General features: G+C 42.6%; 1 protein-coding gene across 7 annotated transcripts in view; it reads right to left on the bottom strand.

The window, feature by feature from the left end:
- The window catches only part of CSNK1G1 (casein kinase 1 gamma 1), a 108208-nt gene that overhangs the window by 78748 nt on the left and 7528 nt on the right, over positions 1-21932 (bottom strand). For 3 of the 7 annotated variants that reach the window (XM_056344858.1, XM_056344859.1, XM_056344864.1), the window contains exon 2: positions 9028-9135. The gene's annotated coding sequence lies outside the window, so the exon portion shown is untranslated. Of the gene's footprint in view, positions 1-9027; positions 9136-11342; positions 11417-21932 lie in introns of all 7 variants that reach the window. The other 4 variants (XM_056344863.1, XM_056344862.1, XM_056344860.1 and 1 more) reach the window with 3 other exon arrangements.

Genomic DNA, 21932 nt, shown 5'->3' on the forward strand with positions numbered 1-21932 from the left:
TGGTAACCATATAAGCTTGTTATTCAGCAAGTGAAGGTGAGCACCTGGCAGGTATTTTAAACTGAACCTGGCTACTAAGTTACATAAGATTTAAGGAAGCATGGCAGAAGCTATAGCAAGTGCAGCTCCATGCTTCTGTATTCCCCATCCTATGATGACTTAAAAAATTTGTGACACTGCAGAGAAAAGCCTGAAGATTTCTCAAGAACCAAAACAAGCCCCTGTGATAAGACTAAGGCAACTCAGATGAGTTGGGTGCAAAGAGATTAAAGACACTTTATGGTTTCCCCTGGATTAGCAACAGGGAGAAACTGAAGCCAACACCCAGCAAAGAAACAAACAGTAAGCAAGGAGCAACAATCAGAGGAAGTCCTTGGTTCCTGAAGTTGGAGGAGAGAGCTATTTGTTCTACCCTTTCACACTCACCCAGACTTAAGAGGCAAGTTTATCTTTTAAAATTAAGTAGAGATGCGACACAGGTACTCTGCAAAGATCTGTAGCCAAGGAAAGCACATCCTGATGATAACATTTCTTTGTCCTGCAACACATGGCCTTGGACCAGCTACAGCTGGCAGATTTCTTCACATTGAGCTTTAGCATTTCTTTCACAAGTACCAATCTTGCTGAGCAGCGAGATAGCAATTTATTCCACTCTACTAGTTTTAATATCATGATCTAAACTAAAACAAGTAGTGAGGATTTTTTGTCCCATGCAGAACCTACCACCTACCCATAGGAGAAGTCAGAGTACTTAAGCTACAGAGCATCTTTCTGTCCTCTGACAGGCATCAACCTCCCATCCAAATCCTTCTCCACTGCCAAATCTTTATTTAAATAAAGGCTGAGCTTCTAAGAATACATATTGCTGAAACCCTGCCTCCCTTGACTATAGATCACCTTTAGGTACTATCTTAGAATGATATTTTTAAGATTAATTACTTCATTACAGTGTCTGTTCCCCTTTCATGCAAACAACATAACCTTGAGAAAACTGAAAAAACAAGCCCAATTCTTCAGCCTACAAGGCAGTTCTTCCACAAGGAAAGGCAGCACCTCTTGACAGCATCTATATATAATGCCCAGTATCTGCCTGTATATCAGGCACTTTTCAAAAGTCATCCTTTGTGGTTTGAAACCTGAAAATGGCTCCATATTCAGCTACAAAATATCCTTCTGAATCACCAGATAGGGAAGAATATTCATGGTATTTCCAGCTTAGTCTTCTCAGTCAGACTGTGAAAACTGGCAGGTGGCACAAGGACATTTCAGATTTTTCGTAAGAAATTAATGCTATGAAAATGCAGGTGCAATCAGAGCATGAGCAAGCACACCAAGACACAGAAAGGACATGTTTGGCCCAAGATTCCATCTTAGGTGGCCAGTAGCAACATCTAGCCAAGACCACAGGAGCATGGAAAATACACAGCAATGCTCTATATTGGAGCGAAAGACCTGAAGACTATTTCATGACCTGCAGTGATACCAATGCAATGACATTGGACTGATTTTCCCTACTTGAATGAACTTGTCCTGCTTCTTTCTGAATCTGTGTAGCCTTCTGCAGTGCTCTGCAGCTTGCATCAAGTGAGGCATCTCATCTTTTTGAACCTGCAACCTTCAGAGCTCATTTGAAGTTAGCCAGCATCCTTGTTCACAAGACCAGCACTATGTCCCCAGAGACAGCATCCCAGGAAAAGTGAAACTCGATACAGTTTCAGCATGGCCAGCTTTGACATCTACATCAGAAAGGTCTTTAAGTGACATTTCCATTGATATGTGAGAGAACAAGAACTGGAAGAATATTGTTTTGTCACAGAAACTGTATAGATTTGTTCTCACTCAGCTGGAGAAGAAGGTTTAGGAGAGAAGGACACTGAGGGCAATCTGACATCTGCTGCCTTTTAAAGGAAATGCTAAAAATTGGATTTCCCAGTATCTGAAGACTCAACATTAAAACAGAAAATAAAACTTTCAGCCATGGAGGTCTGGCCGTCATACCTCTGCAGGACACGTCCCAGGACAAAGTGAAGCTGCGCATGGAAAAGGGGACAGTCTACCTAAATACAGTCAAACCCTTGTTTGTGATGGATCACTGTTTGAACACTTTATAAAGTACCAGTCAGATGTTCAACAGCTGCCACAACCTCCCCAGGGGACCTTGCTTCATTACCTGTGCTCTTTAAAGTGATTTACTACAACGCTACAAACCTCTGCTGCTGCTTGAGGAAGAGAAGATGAAAGCAACCATGTATTTGCCTTTAGATATCACTTACCATTACCTGTCATCTGGCTAGGAAGCAAGCAGGTTAGCCCCTATCTGAAGCTTAGCTGCTACTCTTCCATGTGCAAATGTAGCAGAGTACAGCCTGGGACCTCTCACACTAAAGGATTTCTGAAAGAAAATAAACTGCTGGAAGTGGCACCTTCTATCTGAGCACAGCTGAGTTGCAGCCGCCAGCAAACCAGTGCTCATTAGCAGGGCTGCTCATCACAGATTCAACCACACAGGAGTTAGCTTAATTACTGCTCAGACTCTTTTGTTTCCCTTGAAATGCTACCAAACATAGGTGACAATGCCTGCATATCCTCTGACCTTTTTTTAAACACTCGCATGCTGAGAAAATAAAAGGATTAAGATTTTACAGCCCTTCACAGAAATTATTCCCTGGATTACTGTGGTAGGTGCATGCTAGCAGTGGGGGTTTGGTTTTTTTAAGGAAAAGTCAGTTATGCTGTATGACAATTTTTCCAGTTCATGTGCAGATATAAGAAAGCAGTTTATACCCGATTTATGCAGTGATCAGATACATATCTTATCAATTAACAAGATTTAGTTTTCCTGGTGGGTTTGTTTTTTTTTTTTCCAGGAAAGCAATCAGTGAGACTAAGCATCTGTGTACCACTCAAAAACAGCTTTCACAGATCTATTTATGACAGCACAACCACAGAGTCTGGGTGCGAGTCAAAGCTCCATATGTACTCTGCTTCTGGTTTTGATCTTATAGTAGCTCAGATACATGGTGAGTGTTTAATATCCAATCAACTGCAAGTGCTGAAGGGTTCGAGGTGATAAGGAAGATCCCCAAAACCTTAGAAGTGAAACTACTGAGCATTTACCTCCAGATTTTGCATGACCTGAGGGAAGGAAACAGCAAGCAAACCTTTCTCAGACAGCCATCAGTTTATCCCAGTAACATTTTCTATCCACTTTCCATGCACTTCCTAGTGGCTACCTTCAGGTGAATCCCCAAATGCCTCTGCAAGTCCTCTACAGCAGCCCACGAGTATGAAACACTGCTTCCACATCACAGAGCAGTCCAGACTCCTCCACCCCATCCCCAGGGATGTAACAGACCATGATTAGTCTAGACTACAGCAGACTTAGCAGTTTAACAGCCAGGCTGAGAGAGACCGAAAACTGGAATTAAGCAAAGACTCCAACCCAACAGAGCCTGCTGGAGTCAGCAGCCACAGGTGAGGGTCTTGGCCCTTCAGCTGCAAGGCAACACCCTGCCTGCAAGGTCCAAGACAGCTTCACAAACAGTACCAGCAGCACACTGGCATGCTGCAACCCAGGGAGCACAGGACAGACAAGCAATGGGAAGCACCGAGTCCAAGTACTCCCAAGCCTGGTGCTGGGCAGGAGGGAGAGGTTTATACCTTGTTTCCCCAGAGATGGGTCAGGCAGAGCACAGCAGTGCCCAAGCATCCCACCACCTCCATACTCCCACGCATCTCATTCTGACCTCCCCTGTTCCCAGCTTCCTGGGTACAAGGAAGGACAGAATGGGAGCCAAAGCCAGGCTTCAGATGTCTCCTTGGAGCTGAAGGAGACAGAGATGAGCTGGTTAGAAGAGCCGAGTAGGCCCCTAGGTTATCAGAACAGCCATGCCTGGTACACACAGGTCAGATGGCTTATCCCATTTAACTCTAGCTACCCTAAAAGGCATCTTTCTACTCCTCCATCCATCAAACACCCTCGGGTCTCTTCATTTCACCAGCTCCAGCACTCATTTGACCTCTCAGTGACCCAGCTCCAGAACTTCACGGGTTTCTGTAAGGTTCCCAAGCTGAATCCCTACTGAGAGGTTAAAAAAAGCCTCAGAGACGGCCTGAGGAAAGGTACAGGTAGCTGGTATGAACCTTTTCAGCAGCAGCAGGTTGTCACACACTGTTGTTCCATTAAATGGACAGCTAAGGAACCTGCAGACAACTGGACATTTATGACTAACACCTCAAAATAAATGCACGTAGTCAAGGAGTACTGCTTCCCCTGTTGTTTGGTGATTTTATGCTATTTTCATATCCTGCATAACAACAGAATGCCAAGAACATAAAGGCTTTCATTTGTGTTAACTGCAGTAGCAACAGCTTTCACTGAAACTGCTGCCACATCTTCTACCCTCACATGTTTTTGAAACACTGGGATGTAGTACAGCCTCCCTCCACCACCCACCCCACCAGGAGAAAACAGGTTAGGAAATGCTGAATTTCAAAACTGGCAAATATTTACTAAACAAAATAATTTGGTAACATTTTGGAAAGGAGTTATCTAGCATGTACTTAAAGGAGAAACAAATGCTACTTGTTGCGCAAGGATGACAACAGCTGGTGGCTGCACTAAAACCCAGCTTGTAGCCAGTGAGCACATGGCCCATGGAGCTCATTTCAGCCAGGTATTACTGTATCTCTATGCGCTGGTTTTGAAAATTACTGAAAACACAAACCTGATGCAAGCAGCACAAGGGAAAGGAGTCTGAGGGTAGTTTGAGTACCAGTAGCACATTTTACAAGAGGAAAAGGACACCCAAGTTACCTCCTCCTGCTTAAGCGATGTCAAAATTTTGTGTCAGGCATCTAGAACTTCTGAAAGAGCACTAAAACAAAGGCTAATGTACCAAAGCCCCCATCTGTCAAGACTGGAGCACCCGCACTGTGTCCTGAAGCACTTCCAGCACTAGGTTAGTAGTATTTCCAGCAGAAGTATTTCTAACCTAAACCAGCAGATACTTAGACCTCTGAAACCTTGAAGCCATTTGCAGAGCCACACTTCTTTATGCAATCTCTACTTCTTGGGTATGGACCCTGTCACTAGTATTCTCAGTTAAAGACCAATAAATCTATTCTTGAAGATTATCTGTGCAGCTTTTCATGCATTCAGACTCGTAAAAGCTTTATTGTACCTGCAATAACCACACTGTTCAGAGACTGACTGAAGGTCCAGCCAGGAGACCAGTGTTGCAGCCACCTTTGGCTGTCAGCACACACACTCTCATGTCCAAAGTGCACGATAAAGGGGAAACACAATGGCATCTGGAGCAAGATACCCCTGTGGAGAAGGGAAACGGCACAGCTCTGCTCTGATTTATCTAGCTTCTGCAGACCCAGAGGAGAAAAAAAAAAACAGACCCAAAAAACAGGTATCACATCATTCACCCCCATCAGAAGAGTCCCTGTGCAGTCTTCTTCCATGCAGAGCAGTCTCGGAAGGACAGCACTACTTGAAGCCCTAGAATGGGGATGTTTCAGAGACAACTGCTGCTTGGAGCTCCTGGCAGTCACAATCAGAACTACTCACCTTATGTCCCCCAGTAAAACATCAGGGCACATGAAAAGAGTGAAAAGGGTGAAAAACCAAGACAGGAGTTGGGCGTTTCCCATGGAAATACAAAATAGATTCAATCTAACAAAGCACAAGGGTTGATCACAGAAGACCTACAGGTAGGTAAGAAGCCGAGCTGACAGCCAGAATCCACAGCAGGATCAGCAATATGCCTGACAGGCCATACAGCACTAACTGCCCAAGTCATGACAATTCTCGTAAGACAGCCTGATCTCATCCTTCGCTCCCAACAGTAAATTTATGGAAACATTAAAAACCATGGAAAAGGCCCACAGCATACCACAAAAAGTAAGGATCCATCACTGCTCAAATGGAACTGCAAGGCTTGTACTGGGTTTTTAGCAAGGAAATGGAAATCATGCTGACATACAATTGTTCCACCCCCTTGTTCGCCTTCACACATTTCTTACAGGTCAATTTTAAAGAATTAAGTCTTGTTCAGCTAAACATCTGGTGGCTGTTGCTAGAGGAAACAGACTATCTGCAACATTTGAGCAAAAATAATCAGTTACATAAAAGCCAGACTGTATAAGCAAGAAACAAGCATTTTGCTAGTCTATGAATCTCAAACATTACCTGAAACCCTGTGTTTAATTTTTGGGATAGAATACAATGAAGTGAACCCATACGCACTAAAGAAGCCACAAAGACTTGAGTTTTCTCCAAGTTTACAAGAATATAATCATGCTGTATTGTAATTAACCTTCTAGCTAGCAAATGTTCTAAAGATTTTCCAGAAGCAGCAGAGACAGACGAATTACAGCTTAAAAATGAACCAGTTCAGCTATAGGTGTTTTCAGACTTAGATCAAGTCAGTACAAGTTGAAGAGTTATAGAAGATGGGTTTGGTCATTAACTATTTGAGTTAGGGGCTCCTCCATGCCTAGTGGAATAATATTTTTCCTTAATGCTACAAGAGCACCTTTTTGGTCACTGTCTCCTTCCCCAGGGGTTTATCAGTCTTTGGAGACCAACATCCAACAGCTGAAGCTATGCTGCACTGAACAGGAGGCGTGATTTTGTGGAAGAAGTTGAGAAGAAGCTCTAACAGTATCACCATACAAGTCCCAAAGACCACCTAGAAGCCTTTTAAGGTTACAGATCTTCAACAGGGACTTTACAGATAGATCACCAAGTCCCACAACAGGAGAGGCAGCATTCCCAAGAACATCTCAAGCAGCATAACTCTAATATACTGGAATGGTACTTCATGTTATGTACTTTTCTACAAATAGATATTGCTGTTCTTTGAGGAGAGCTTCAGCACTTAAATAATCCAGAAGCCTGATGGATGACTAATACAACTAGAAAGCTTCACATACAGAAGGATATTTTAGCTATCACACATCATCAGGACTGCTTTCAATACGCAGCCAGAGAACCTGGCCAGTGCACCTCTGCTTAGGGATCCTGAGGCAGGGAACATGCAGATGAAGACATAAATGCTTCCTGAACAAGTAATGAAACGAGTCAGGGTGCTAACTACAGGAGTATGGGCAAGTGAAAGTCATGAAATGGGAAAGCCAGAGCTTCTTTAAATCTTAAATTTAAATATACGGAAAGATAAAAGCAGGCAGGAACGGAATACAAGTATAGGTGGCTTGGAAGCAAGACAGCACCACTTTCCAGTGTCTTGAAACTGATAAAGAATTTCAGTAACGCATTATCAACTTCTACTGCATAAAAAAAAAAAAAGACAAGATGGATCTCCTCTTATCATTTAGCATTCACACTGCCTAGCAGTCTGTGCTAGGAATCCATATCTTTGTAAGTGGCTGAACAGAAAGCAAGGAGGGGAACAAATTAGACATTGTGAGCTGAGTAGAAGCTTTGCTGAAGTGAAAAAGCACGCTATGATCCCAAACTCCATGGAAATATGTTGATCTGATAAAAAAATTCCCAAGATCCCAGACATCTTACAGGAAGGATGAAGAAAAACAAGCCAGTGACTTCAGTCGTGAAAGAAACCCTCCACAACAACTTCAGAGGGTTACCTTTAAGACAAATCATTATAAAATGAAGCACAGTCAGATGACTATAGTCTCCATTGAACTCATGCAAAGATATTAAAAGCACTGTACTGCACCAGTCTGAACTGCTCAAACTAAAGACTTTTCAAACAACTAATAGCACTCCTACTACTGACACACACACAAAAAAATAATCAGTTTTTGTGGATGAGGCTGCAAAATAATTTGAGATACAACATTAAGCAAAACTGAAAACAGTCAATCTCTGAACAGGCTGAAAGCTACTGAAAGCATGAAACCATTGTCCATCCATCTGCCCCCTTTCAGCTGAAATTACCAAAAGGCAAGAGCTCATTAAGCTTTCTATATACGAAATTCAAAATGGAAATTACAATTTAGAAAGAATTTGTTCTGTCACATCATTTTGTCTAGAAGTAGAACCAGTATTCCCAAAGGACGAGGCACAATTATGGCCCGAAACAAAATGCCCCAACTACTTAAGGAGTATCACTTAGTCTGCACTGGCTTATGTTTGAACAAAAAAGTTTGTCAGTATACATAACATTTGTCCAGAAAGCGAAATCTAGCGCCAGTTTCACTCCTGCAGCACAACCATGTGCAGCAAAAAAAACCACACCCTTGTGCCAAGCAGAGAATTACACCACTCTCAAGGTCATCACTTTTATCAAGTCAGAACACTTGTTGGATTTGTTTACTTCCATCACTATTGCCTGTTTCAGGAAAGCAAGGTATCTATCCACAGTGCAGTCAGTCAAACACTCTCACCTACAAATGTTATTTCTTTTGATTTCTCCATACTGGCGAGGAAAATTTTCCTAACATCTTCAGGTTTGAGTTTTCTGCTTTCTGAGTTTCATAGGTCGGATGTAATAGAATTGGCAACCTAGCCCATATTTTACTTGTCACGCTGGAACAAACGCTTATATACAAAGCACATCAACTCTCCTCCCAGTAATAAAGCACTTTTAGAGAAGCTTCAGTTCACCATGATAGACTCTGGACTCTCCCTGACTTTAACCCTACCCAATTTCCTTGTTGGAGATACTAATCACTGACAAGCAGCATTGCAGCTACCTATTTCTTAGCTCAATACACATGTTTCTAAGAAGAAAGCCAGAGAGAGTAGATTAGGGATGCAAGTTCCCAGAGAAGTTACTTCAGATGAAAAAAGCTAACAAAATTGAGGGGGAAAAAAATGGAAATAGGGAGTAGGAATTGAACAACTTGTCTTCAGGTTTCTAAGCATCCTTCCACTGGCTTGACAGATATTTCACAAACCCTGCTGGATTTTATAGTGTCTTCCCTTATATACGGATGGGTTTAGGTGTTTTAGGTTTTTTTTAGGAAAGAATATTTGAGCTACATTGAGTTATGCTAAGACACTTCAGAATATCAACGGGACATTATACTCACCACATGTTTTGTAACTCACTTCTTATGTGTGTTATCTGAAATCACAGGGTAGCAAGTGCTGGGGCACAGGAGCAGCAGAGCAGCCAGACAGTCATATCTGTAGTGAATCTGGAAAAGAAGAAAGGACATTTTAGAAAGTCTCCATGTAACAGTTCATAAAAGCAACTTCCAATCTTGCTTTATTCTGCTAAAAAAGCCCACCAAACCAAAAAAACCCACCCAAAACCGAAAAGCATTGTTTGCAGTTTTGAGTCTGATATGCCAGTTTCCAAGTACACTGTGGATGAAACTGAGCTAAAGACCACTTATAGGAAAATCTAGAATTTCTCCTTCCCCCATTATCAGGGCAAACTAACAGCTTTCTGTGCAATAAGGTGAATTTTAGTTCAGAAGGCAGCGTTTCCTAAAAACATAGATGTTTCTGGCTCTTCAGTAATTTTAATTTTTGGTTTTGGTAAACTGTTTCCCCACCTTGAGAAACAGGTTCCCAAACCTGAACTCCCATGACACAGTATCCCCGGGCTGGCTTCCATCTCCTGTGACATCCAGGCACCTTGGTCAGAAGGACACACAAGGGTTTTTTTTTGTTTGTGCATTTTTCCCCTTAATAATGCTCTATAGAGCACATCGGCTATAGGGCAGAACAGGGCCCAAATACAAATTTCCAAGGGGGAATACACCGTAACAGCTATGTGAAGGTTGAACCAAGATCAAACTGTTTCTGGAAAACTCTGCCCAGGGTGACCAGAGACATGCTGTTCTGTTCTGTATTGAAAACGTGGGTATTTAACTTCCTTTGGAAGAAGACACGTGGGTTTTTCTAAAAAATTAAAACTTCAAAAAGCACCCTTAAGTTCTGAGAAGGTCTTGACCATTATCTGGAAGACAGGTTCTTCTGACATGCTGAAATACCACACTGGACTCCCTTACACACGATGCTCTGACATTGGCTGTAAGCAACCAGGCTCCCCAGTGCCCAACAGGCATTCAAAGCCTATGCCTAAGCTAGTACTTGTATTCTTAACTATTACAGCACAGGTAGACATTTATAGGTCCATATTAAGGTCTACAACTGCTTGTTCTGTAAGCACATGGAAGAGAAAAATGGTCAGTCACTCTTTACCCTGACCATGGCTGAAGGAAACCCTCTATCAGAGAGCATTTTTGTTTTCTCCTGCGTCAGCTGGAAGATAGGCCAAAGCTGCCATCACCACACTGTCAAGAGACACCAGTTTGACTGAAGCACGCAGGAATTTGGTCTGCCTCTACCCTGTACTTTCCTAAGCTTATTGTCAGTCCAGTCCAAGTCACATAAGTGCTCTTACAACGTCCTTCATGATTTCTGTCCTCAAGAAGCCAGGAGGATTGCTCAGTGGCATTGTACAAGACTTCAAAAGTCTCTATGAGTTCACAACAGTTGTCATTAAGTAATTCTCATCTACAATTATCCAGCACCAACTCCTGAATGAAGCCAACCACCTGGGTGAGGCACATACACCACCCCTCCACAGCTTCAATGTACAAGCAGTGAGCAACACCCATTCCTCTGAAATGAAAAGGCATTAGGTAGCTGAATAGGTCCCCCAATATTAAGTTTATTGCAAAGCATTTAAGGCAAGCTTTTGTTCTACTTGACGTTAAAGTTGTTCCAAGTTATTTGACCGGGTCAAAGGCTGCAGCAAGGAAGAACCAGTCAAACTTGTACCAAACTAAGCCCTACAAGAAAGGGAAAATGCAAGTGCCTCCATTCACAGGGAAGAGGGATCGCAACTTTGTTTAGTTACTCGACATTGCAACCCTAAAAGCAGTCTTGGGCAAAGAACAGGAGTATCCCATTAGCAGCACAGTCCACACACATAAAAGCTGAATACCCTTTAACCCAGTGAAGCCTGTTCTTTTGCCACTTTGAACATGACCCAATTAAACTTAGAAGAAAAGCCAAAAGCTGTGCAGAAAAATTCCAAATGGGGTTCATTGGCCAGAAACTGTCTCAGTTTGACATAAATACTAACCTCTAGTAAGAGGTGTCTTCTCCAAATAAGGAAGCTAAATGGAAGAGTATAACCTGCTCCATGGTACAAAGATTTACTTTAGGGATAAAAGTAAGTAAATTACCTCACGCTATCCTAAGGTTCAGGTTTGAACAAGGGGTTAGATATTCACGTTCTGCTCAAAGAACAAGGCATCAGGCATGTTATGGAATCAGTGTAACGTGAGAAAATCCCCACACACTGGTCAGCCTCTGCCACTTCCTACTGGCAAAGCCAAATGACAAATGCCCATCCTCACTTCATACAAGACATTTACTAACAGACCTTTCTACTTGCAGCACAGCAAACATGACTCCTCCCATGTTCACATAGACGGGATTCCAGCATCTTGAGAGCACCTGAGGTTAAAAAGGCAGAGCTCAGTTTCAATCCTTTCCCTGGACAACCAGAAATCCTGTCCAGTAGCAAAATGGCACAAGCAAAGGCGAGAGGAGCCCACAGTAACAAAAGGATTCAGCTCATGACTGCATCGCACATTAAACCCAGCCAAGAAGCCAGGAACCTTGTTCAGCTGCAACCATAGCATGAAACAAAGCCACCTCCGGCAGCAACAAAAAGCAATGGTTAACAGGCCAGAATATGTGGACGACCCAGCTGGAGCACTAGTTCCTCACTGTAAGGAGCTCCACACTTTCCTTTTCCAGAAAGCCTCACAAAGCCTAACACTATGCAGAACCCAGGCAGGGGACCACGTCCCTTCATGAAAGGAAGGCCAAGGTGGCTGGGAGAGCTGCTACAGAAAGAATGACCATGAAAGAGGCAGTACAAAGCCACAAAGAGCAGAAAGAACCCCTTCTAGCTTCTGACAGATAATTAAACTTTTCTTATGTTTAACAAGCACCTCCAGACACTGAGCCCATTTCCCATGACATCTCCTTGATGACACTAGCTAGGCCTTAGGCTCAGAGACACACATCTCAGCTCGAACTCAACAGGCCTGGGCTTCGCACAACTACAGGGAAGTAATGCGGAGCCCTTCAACAAGGATGCTCTGCTTCCTGCCGGGCAACTCGCTTTGGGAAGAAGTTACTTATTTTGCTGAGTGCCAAGACCAGAAGGATACAAGCACTTGGGGATGTGGAGCTAGGCATAGGTCCCATGCACCTGTACTCAGGACACGCTCCTCTGCATTGCTGGACATAACTGTGGCAAAGCCATCTCTTCTCAGCACACTGCCAACAAGCAGCATTTCTGTTCAGCCCTCAAAGGCCATGATATTCACATAAACACCATTACACCCCACAGACCCCCAAAATCTCTTCCAGCTGTCAGTGAGAGAGAACAAGGCTACACAAGAAACTTTATGCCTTCCTAGATGTTTTCAAAGCAAGGAGCAGATGAGAAGCTTGTTTCAGAGTAAAAACTAACATCCCTGAAGGCAGCCTGTGAAGAGATGATATTTGCTGCCTTAAGAGTACACAACCAGGTCTTTTCATCTCCACCGGGGGCTGGGGAAATTGTGCCAGCCTGAACCAAGAGGCACGATCTCTGAGGCACAGCACCTGAAAGTCTGGGGTATACCACAGACACCTTTCAGCTCCCAGAGGAGGGCATCACTTCTGCTGCAGCAGGGAAGACTACTCCACAAACCCATTCCTTATTAGTTTTCTCTGAAAGATAGTACACAAGTAGTTTTTGGATCTTTTGTACTTCACCTCATTTTTCTTTTATTACCAGTTAGCAGCACAAAACTCTAGGCAATACTTAAAAAAAAAAATTGTCATCTTTAGGTTTGGGACATTTATAGTCTTAGCAAATGAAAGCACAGGAACAATATTACAATTCCAACCCAATGGACACTGCTCTACCCCAAAGTCTTCATGCTGTCCAGCACACCAGGGAAGGTAAAACAGCTCCCAACAGCATTAGATGATGGCACAAAACCTCAAGAGCAAACACAATGCTCCAGCACTCATGTCAAGCTCACACAATGAGAACTTTGCTTAGCAGTGCACAGAATGTGTAGTTCTCCAGAAATAAGGCAATCCATCTGTCCTGGATCAATGTATGTTGAGGTGAGCAAATTTCCAACCAAAGCATTCCATGCCCCTATGGAAAAATAAGGTCCCTGTAGACCACTTCTGGTGCACAGGAAAGCCTATTCAGGAGGCCTCAACACTGCCAGACAGTTTTGACATAAAACTTTAAACATATTTGTGTTCCAAGTCAAATACGTAAGCATGCAAAAGCCTTATCTAGAAAAAGGCTTGCATTCCCTCTTAAGGGGCATCATTTTTCCAAACAGAAGCATGCAAGCGTTCTTAAGGTAAATGTCATGTTCATCAGTTTCACTTCACAGCTCAGTATTTTGTTCTACTCTCATACAGATATTTAGCCAGAGCTATTAAAAAAAACCCCAGAACTCTTCAAACAGCAAAACCAAACCCCAAAATATTAAGACCATTTCAAAATTTCAAGAGATACTAACATTTTTAGAGACTGTACGGGTAGTACCTAGGGTGGCTGAGTGAAAAACTAGCAAGAACATCTTGATGCATTAAAGCTTCACCTCAAACAAGTGAACTCCCAAATAGAAGTCTGACTAATGGTTAAAACTATTAAATAGAGGAATTTGTGGCATGAAACATCCCTCTTCTATTCTGCCAATGCATAAGGAACAGTTCATTGGGAGTAATAAAGATATCAGTATGACAATTCAGGAAGTCCAGCAAACTTAAGCTGCACGTTGCATAAAAGTAAGAGGAAGAAGTGAGTCCTTGTTTTTAAGTTCAATCAGACAAGAGCAGCTAAAACGTATCACCTGCACCTCCACCCATATACTACTCTGGTTTCTTAACAGTTACAGAAACCACTAACACATACAGCTCAGAGGACTGCAGCAAAAGCTGTGTCCTCCAAGAGCCAAGGAGGTACACTGAGGAATACACCCCTTCTAGCTCAACCTCTAGCTTGAAGCAGCAGCCGTAAGCAGATGTCTGGGAAAGGGAAAGAAGAGGGCAAGAGTATGTAACTTCTCTGTGCACTTTTCCACCAGCAGTGGTTTTTATTTCCGGGCCTTCCCAAGTTAGTCTGGGCTTCTGGGTGTTCAGGAACATGCAGTGCAGCCTCTTCATGAGTATATCCATTCCTCGCTGAACTTACCAAAAGCAGTATTTATTTTCTGACACCTAGTTAAAAAAAAATACTGCTGCTTGCAAAAAACATTTGACATGTCTGAATTCCCTTAACTCATGAATAGCCCACACATTTCAAATGTAGCAAGAGAGTGCTGCAAGCACTGAGAATAATGTTGTACAGCAAGCATGTCCAGATCTCTGTTTTGCCTTTATGAAAGGAAAACAGCAAACAATTTTTTTAGTCTTCTAGTGGCATGCCTAACTGTGATCCCTGCGTGTGTTAAGGTTCAATATTCCCAGCAAGCTACTGAAACCTGCGTGTACTTCTAACGCATAACAGGAAGCCTACATTTTGTTAACAGCAAAATATTGAAGACTTCAAAACTTATGTCAACGGTCTTTGTGATGAAAGGGAACAGAACGGTGCCTCAAATAAGACAATGAAACTACAAAGTTTAGAGAAAACATGCGGGCAAGTTCAGATAGCCTACTCGCAACACATGAACATCATGAAATGTAATTCTTTAAATCTTTTAACTCATCTGCAACAGAGTCCTACTTACTCTAAATGAAATTTCATTATATAAAGTTTTCACTGCCTATACTTATTTGAGACATTCCCAACATGGAGTTAGACTACGTGTGGCCAGCAGCAAGCAATAATTTGCTATCACACGGTTCAACAACTTCTCAGCCTGAGTGCACAGAGATGTTATGACCCAGCCATGGACATTCACAATAACTATGTTTTATCCTTTCAATACTAGCCTCTGCTCCTGAAATGCTGACCTGTTTGATACAGCCTCCAAACCTGAAACTTCAACTGAGAAAGCCCACCCAAGGAGCATTCTACTTTTTGTTTCCAGATGATTTAACCTTTCCCCCCCTCAACAGCTGCAGATACTGTGCAAGGAACAGTAGCCAGGAAGAAAGATAGCATGTGGCTCTGTGAAAAATAAGCACACATCTTAATGTGAAACATCTGATTTTTACTATTTTTTTGTTTGTTTGTTTGTGTGTGTGTGTTTTTACCACAGAGCAAAGGAGGGTTTCCCTTTTGGCTTCCCCTGAAACAAGACCAGAGTACCCAACAAAACAGCACCAAGTAACGGTCTGGGTGCCGTAAGTTCAGAGAGGAGGATGGAAACTGAGCATACACCTTGATTAAACATTGAGTTATGATAAATACTTAAAAGTGTGATTTTGAACCCTCGCTATCTTACTGGAAGAGGCTTTAAGGAACGCCCTGATCACAATCTGTCTTGAGTGCCTCTGCACTGCACTCGCTCACCTTACACGTTCCTCTGAAACGCGCACTACCCAGATCACATGCTGCATATTAGTATTACCACTTTGCTCATATTTTGGATATTTTTTTTTCTTATTTTCCAAAGATCCCTTTATAGGTTATATAAGTCTCACAGTTGATACTCTTCTAGCATCTGCACAAGAAGTGTTTCCACTCCCAGTCCCTTTGGGAAGAGAGGTAAGCCCCTCTTAAGTCAAGTTTAAAAGAAGTCACCCCAAATTGCATTTGCCATCTTAGACACAGTTGAGTTCACGCTCCCAGGTATCAATCCCAACCTGGATCATCATGCAATAATATGTCAAAAAAAAAAAAAAAAAAAAAGAAGAAAAACCAGACGAGTCTAGTCTAAGGAGTTATCTTGCAAGATCCCTCTAATTCACATTTGAAGATAAGCTGCTTCAGTTCTTCACGTGCTTTTGAAGAAAAAGGTAACAAAGCTCTGTTACTCACCTCTCCCAGCCTTTGCAGCAAAGATGATTTCCCTGACATTCCCCCACTTACTACATTGGTTTCCTAAATCATTAACAGACTCTTAATTTAATGCTCTTTAGAACACCTTGCTCAGCTGATACTGCTCCTCAAGCCCAAGCACAAGCCAGTAACCTGAATGCAGATATTTGAGGTCCTTATTCCCTACCTGACAGGTTCAGAAAGCTTGCCACGTACTCAGGTGACACCACTGGCCCTCTAGAGAGGAGGTAACACTTTCCAAGAAAAGCCCATTAGTCTCCATTCATCAAGGCCTCTGCTGTTCCTCAACGAGTTTTTGTAGACTTGAGGTTCTTTGCAGCTTCTGGTTATCACTCCCCTGGTTCTCCTCCTTCATGTGTGAACCCCATTTAGGGGAGACCAACAATCCACACATGCCCCAACAGCTGGGAAGATGCCTGCAGTCTAGAACTTGCATCACAATCAAACGGCATCTTTGAAGAAAAACCCAAGCATGTTCTTCGTAAGATGGAGCAACCAACAAGCTGCAGCAACACCCAGTAGGAACTCCTGCTGTTTTTCCCCCTGCCTGTGCTTATCAGACCCATTGGTGAGTAAGTCTAACTCATTATAACAGCAGGAGAAAACCAACCCAACAATACCAACAAAAAGAGCTTTGTACCAGATTAGAGAGCAAGGGCAGCTCAGGAACAGGTTTGATGAGCATCAGCAACAGTAGATGGAAAAGGCAGGACCAAAATCTACCCTTTGGGGCACAGCAATCACCACCACAGCCTTAAAAGCTTTTAACACTCTACAAGACGTTTCAATACCAGACAAAGTATCAAAACATCAAGTTTCACATTTAGGTACAAAACTACATGAACAGCTCCTTCACCATGTTAAAAAGACTACTGGTTTAATAATCCAATTTTGGATTAAAACTAGATTTTTAGCAGGCACAGATCAGCAAGCTAAGAAAACCAAAAAAGCAACCCGTAGCTGGTCAGCCATGATGTGAATGCAAGCAAAACAGCGCTGAGGAAGCATTATGGCCCTCGCTATATACACTTCATGTAATTAGTACAACAGATTAGAGCAGGACATTAATATGTGCACGCTTCAGCTGTTGTTGTCCCTGCCCTGTCCGACCACCATCTGCAGGGAACACCCAGTTGCCCCCTGGCCGTGATCCCACACTAGAAAAGCTGAAGAGAAGCATTATGATCACCTCCTCTCACTTTCTGCATAAAAAGGTGGAATTTCAAGAATGTCTCCCTTTTAAAGGGGCTGAGAACTTCATGTTCAATCACTTCCTTCATCCCTTATTTCTGATTTTTTTATTCGCCTGGTTTCAGTTTCTACCTATCCCACCTTGAAACACTTTTACATGTAAGCCACATTATGTTGTACAGCAAATCCCCTTTGAATATGTAACATCATGGGACACCTGTAAGTATGTACAGTATCGCTGAGAAACAGCTTGAGATTTCCCCTCCTGTAAGTATCCATAAGCCATCTTCCAAAGCTCCTAAAAAAATATCGCCTCCCCACGTTGCCCCAGTACTCTGGAAAGGCAGGACATTCATAAAGTTGGAGTAGTTGAAACAACAAATATTCTCCTGCCATTTTGTCCAACGATGATTGCAGATGCTACAGGGAATGGTAAGCTTCTGCAGTCTGCTTCAGCATCCACAACCACTGGATTACAGATGTTAAGTACAGAGAACTGCCCGGTTCTACCAGCACTGATTTCGTGGACCTGCTGACCCCAGATTTGTCTAACCCCTTTTTGAACGCATCTAAACCACCAGCTTCCACAAATGCTTAGAACAACCAGGTCCAGAAGTCTGTTGCTGCTTTTTAAAGAAGTCCTTCAAATTCTAAGAGTCTCAGACGCTTTAGACTCCCTGGGATAGGTAGCTGCTCCTCTGCCTTCAGCTCAGCTGCCCTTCTCTGCACATTTTCCAACTCTGCTGAAGATGCAACAAGAAACACAGAACACAACAGATTTAGTCACACGTTCACCTACTGAAATTCACTCAGCACATTACTCAACGACCCTAGTCCTTAATCAGATTAGTATTTCAGCCCTTCAAAAAATAAAACAACAACGCATACTACCTGCAGCAAGCAAGCGCCCAGCATGCCAACAATAACCGAGTCAATACCAGGGAGATAAATCCCAATAGTCCCAAGCCATGGCCATACCAAACAATATGTGGTTTGCCCACTCATCTGCAATAGAGTTTCTTTCACAAGCCAAAAACCCCACACCACTCACTGCACTCCCAAACATAAGCAAGCACAGCAGACACCTGAAAATCCTGTTTGACTTCCCAGCAATGACTTTTCCCATTCAGCTGGCAGCAAGCTACAAACTTCAGAGAAGTGTGGCATTTTTCAAGGATGGTAGAACTGAAGGCATCTTCATTAGACTTGTAGGATGAATTATGTATTTAATTAGAAGCAGCCTTAACGAAAAGCTGCTGAAGTTGAACACAGAGGATAAGTCTCACTTCACGCCAGGAGGCAAACCCACGCGCTAAAGCAGATGCCAGAACCATCCACCTCTGTGCACCGTCTCACACACACTAAAATCTTCTCTCAGAAGCTGCAGTAAAGTGCTATTTTGCACAGATAAACTTTATGTTACCTCAAAGGTAAACAGTACCACTCACACAGTTCAGAAATTGCATCTATATGAGGCCACTTCGATTCAACTTCCACTTTCAATCCCTAATCTTCAGTGTAGCTGTCATTCAAAACATTCATTACCAAGTAATCTGTCCTATGCACGAAGTAGCATCTGCCTTCTTTGAAGCCTTAATACCCACTGGTGAGGATTGCTTTGTACCAGTAGACATTTTGAACTGCATTCAGATAGAGTTAATCACTGCCAACAGCGGCACTGGAAGCATCAGTCAATGATCCAACACAAAAAGCTTTTCAGCATCACCAAGCCTCAAAGCTCCGTCCACCACAGAAAAGCAGCTTTTACATTTTAATATAAATACAAGTAGGAGAAGTCCTTGTAACGCAAGGTCATACCAAGCTTGCTAGAAGACTAAATTTAGCCACCTGTGCCTCAGGCAAGTCTGTTAGTTATGGGGAACTCAGATACCGGTACTGAGCACTGGTCCCTTGGAAGACTTGACTCCACTTAATTGCAAATGATCTCAAAGCTGTTAACAGGGAGCCTGATCTCAATTAATCAGAGGAGACTTATTTGAATACCATTCAAAACTAGCATCAGGACACTGCAATACTATTTTAAGGCTGGTTTGCTCAAGTAGTATAATAAACTATTACTACGTTCAATGTCAGAGTCAGTAAGAGAGGAGCTCAAGAAGATTTAACAGATGGGGCTTCAGCACAAATGTACTTTAGAACACCTCCTTAGCAAGCATATTTCCTACTCTAACACGCCTCACGCTACAGTTATAACATGCTATAGAAGAGCAGATCAACAAGAACACAGGGATTATTTCAGGCTTTTGTAAATGTTAGCAGAGACTGATGAACAGTTTGTGAAGACAAGCCCCAGTTTATAAAGAGGTGTCACAGTGAACAGCTTTGTCAAACATTTAATAATTGTTCAAGCCAAAAAGATGACTCAGATTCTTCAGCTGTGTTTGTCTTACGATCAGTATCAGCCACAAGTCCACAAAAGGACCACAACACTCGACTGAGGTTCAACGTCCAGGATCATGGCAAGAGTTGAACAAATTTACCCACAAGGAAAAAAAGAAAAAAAAGTTAAAGAATTTTGTTTCAAGACACCACTGAGGACTATCTACACTATCTGCCTCAGCCCTATAGGCCTTCAGAGACTCTGAAGAACCTCTTTTGGTGCAAGAAACCCAATTCCAAACAAAACCAGGATTACTAAGATGACTGCACCAAGTCCAAATGAGCACAACATTTCTTGCACTAGATGCTGAGTATATACGGTCCAACTAGACACCTGTAAGTCACAGTCCATCCCCTCAAATATCTGCAAACAGATGGTAACACAGTAGGCTGCCTGAACGTCCAACACTCACTCTGCACATAGCTGCTCTTACATCTGAACCTGCCCCTGCAGCATCCCCAGCCAGGAGGATGCTGAGACCCTCAAGTCTCCCAGCCTGTACACTGTGAGCCAAAATCCTGACCTACTGCCACAGCAGCCAAGTCACCCCCAAAACCCCATCTGTGATCACATCATCTCCTTAATGTTGAAGCACTGAGTTTTCTGCAGAGACCAGAAAGAACAGAACAAGTAGTTCCAAAACATCACACTCCCAATTGTAGATCTTGACAAGTGAAGGCACACTGGCACACGCAATAACTACTAACATTTAGAAATGATAAAAATCACTGAGTACCAGTGCTGTATCCTATACAGTGCGTAAATCTAGACAAAAACAAAAGACTGCGTATTGGTTTGGAGCCTAATACCAGTTTTGGATCTTAACCACTGAACAACATAAATTTCAGCAGAGATATTTTTCCCACAGAAGCAGAGAACAGGCGAACTATGATTTACCATCACTGGTGTTGCATCTATCACCAGTAAAACTGAAGCCTTAGCGCTGCCAACACTGCACAGAGCTTTTTCAGAATTAGAAACCTGTCAAAACCTTCCCAAACAGAGGACAGCTGGGAAGCAGTATCAGATGCCAAAGTGGCTGCAGGCCTGATCTCAGCTGCAGGATGATCAGTCAAGGAACCAGAGGGCCTCCAAACCATCTAACCTAGCACCAACACCAAGCCAGCTGAGGCAAACCGTGGCTAGCAAAATAGGACTGCAACCACGGAGCAAGCATTTTCAGGGAATACTTTTCATTATTCAGCACACATAGCACATTATTTTTGAAACATTTATTTCCATCTAAGAAGCTACTTAAAGCATGTATTGCCTCAGCCCCTCCCTCCCAGTGCAAACCAGTGTTGTGACCTGCTGCTGCAGCCCTGCCAAAAAGTGGCAGCAAGATCAAGTCTTCATGAGCCTCCTAAAGGTGAGACCTTTGAAGTCTTAACTTGGACTTGAAAAGAGACAGCTACGAAGTATGTGGTCTCTGCTTCATTAAAATAAGACATTACAAGTTCTTAATTTTCATATGTTCATTGAAACTTGTTCTTTTAAGATCTAGGAAATAAAAACAAGCTGTAGAAACCAGTCTTGCACGTTACAAAGGAAGACAGTTACAAGGTACCTAAGGACAGCCAGGCTAGCCAAAGTGGGGTTGCTACGGGACTTAAGAGTTAAGCAGCTCACACCAAACTTCAGAAGAGCTGAATTCTTTCATTACACTTGCACTGGCACTGTCAATGGAACACAATTATAAACCGTATTTTAGAGGACTTCCTCTCATTTGTTTTAATAGACCTAAATAGGTGGAAGTCAGATCTACAAGGAATTTTGAGACACGAGGAATGAAAGGTTGAAGACCCAGTAAGTCTAAGATACTTGAAATTGCTACTCTTCAGAAACCCACCTAAAGAATTTTATCCAAGACAGTAATAACTCAATTCATATGCTCCCCCTTAGTGTCAGGAAGACTAGACAGATGTAGGCAGATTTCCTTCAAGTTAGTTTTTCCTGTAGTGTGCTCTCCACTAATGTGAAGGAAGAAAAACAACTGCATCTGGATCTACTCTCCAACCTCTGTAACTCAAACAGATGTGCAGCAGCTAGCAAAGAAACAACGACTTTGGTTTGTCATTTCTACAAAAAAGATGTTACCCTAATTACAGGTGCAACAAAGTATTTAAGAAAAAACACATGCAGATTTCAACTTCATAAGCACCCAAGATTTTCTGCTACATTAGATGAGTTAAATTATGAATTGAGCTTCATACCTAATCGCCAAAATGGAAGTGACCACATTTTTCAACGTAAAATAGCTCCACAGAACACACACTTCAGACTGGTTGGCTTCACAGACTTCAGGTAGGTTTCTCCTACAACTTAATTAACGTAACCTCAGCGCTGAAGTACAGTGATTCCTTGTGGGTTGGAAAAAAGGAGTAGCTCTATAGAAAGCAGGTATT

This window comes from Falco biarmicus, chromosome 7, assembly GCF_023638135.1.
Source record: "Falco biarmicus isolate bFalBia1 chromosome 7, bFalBia1.pri, whole genome shotgun sequence".
In the NCBI taxonomy this organism is placed as follows: domain Eukaryota; kingdom Metazoa; phylum Chordata; class Aves; order Falconiformes; family Falconidae; genus Falco; species Falco biarmicus.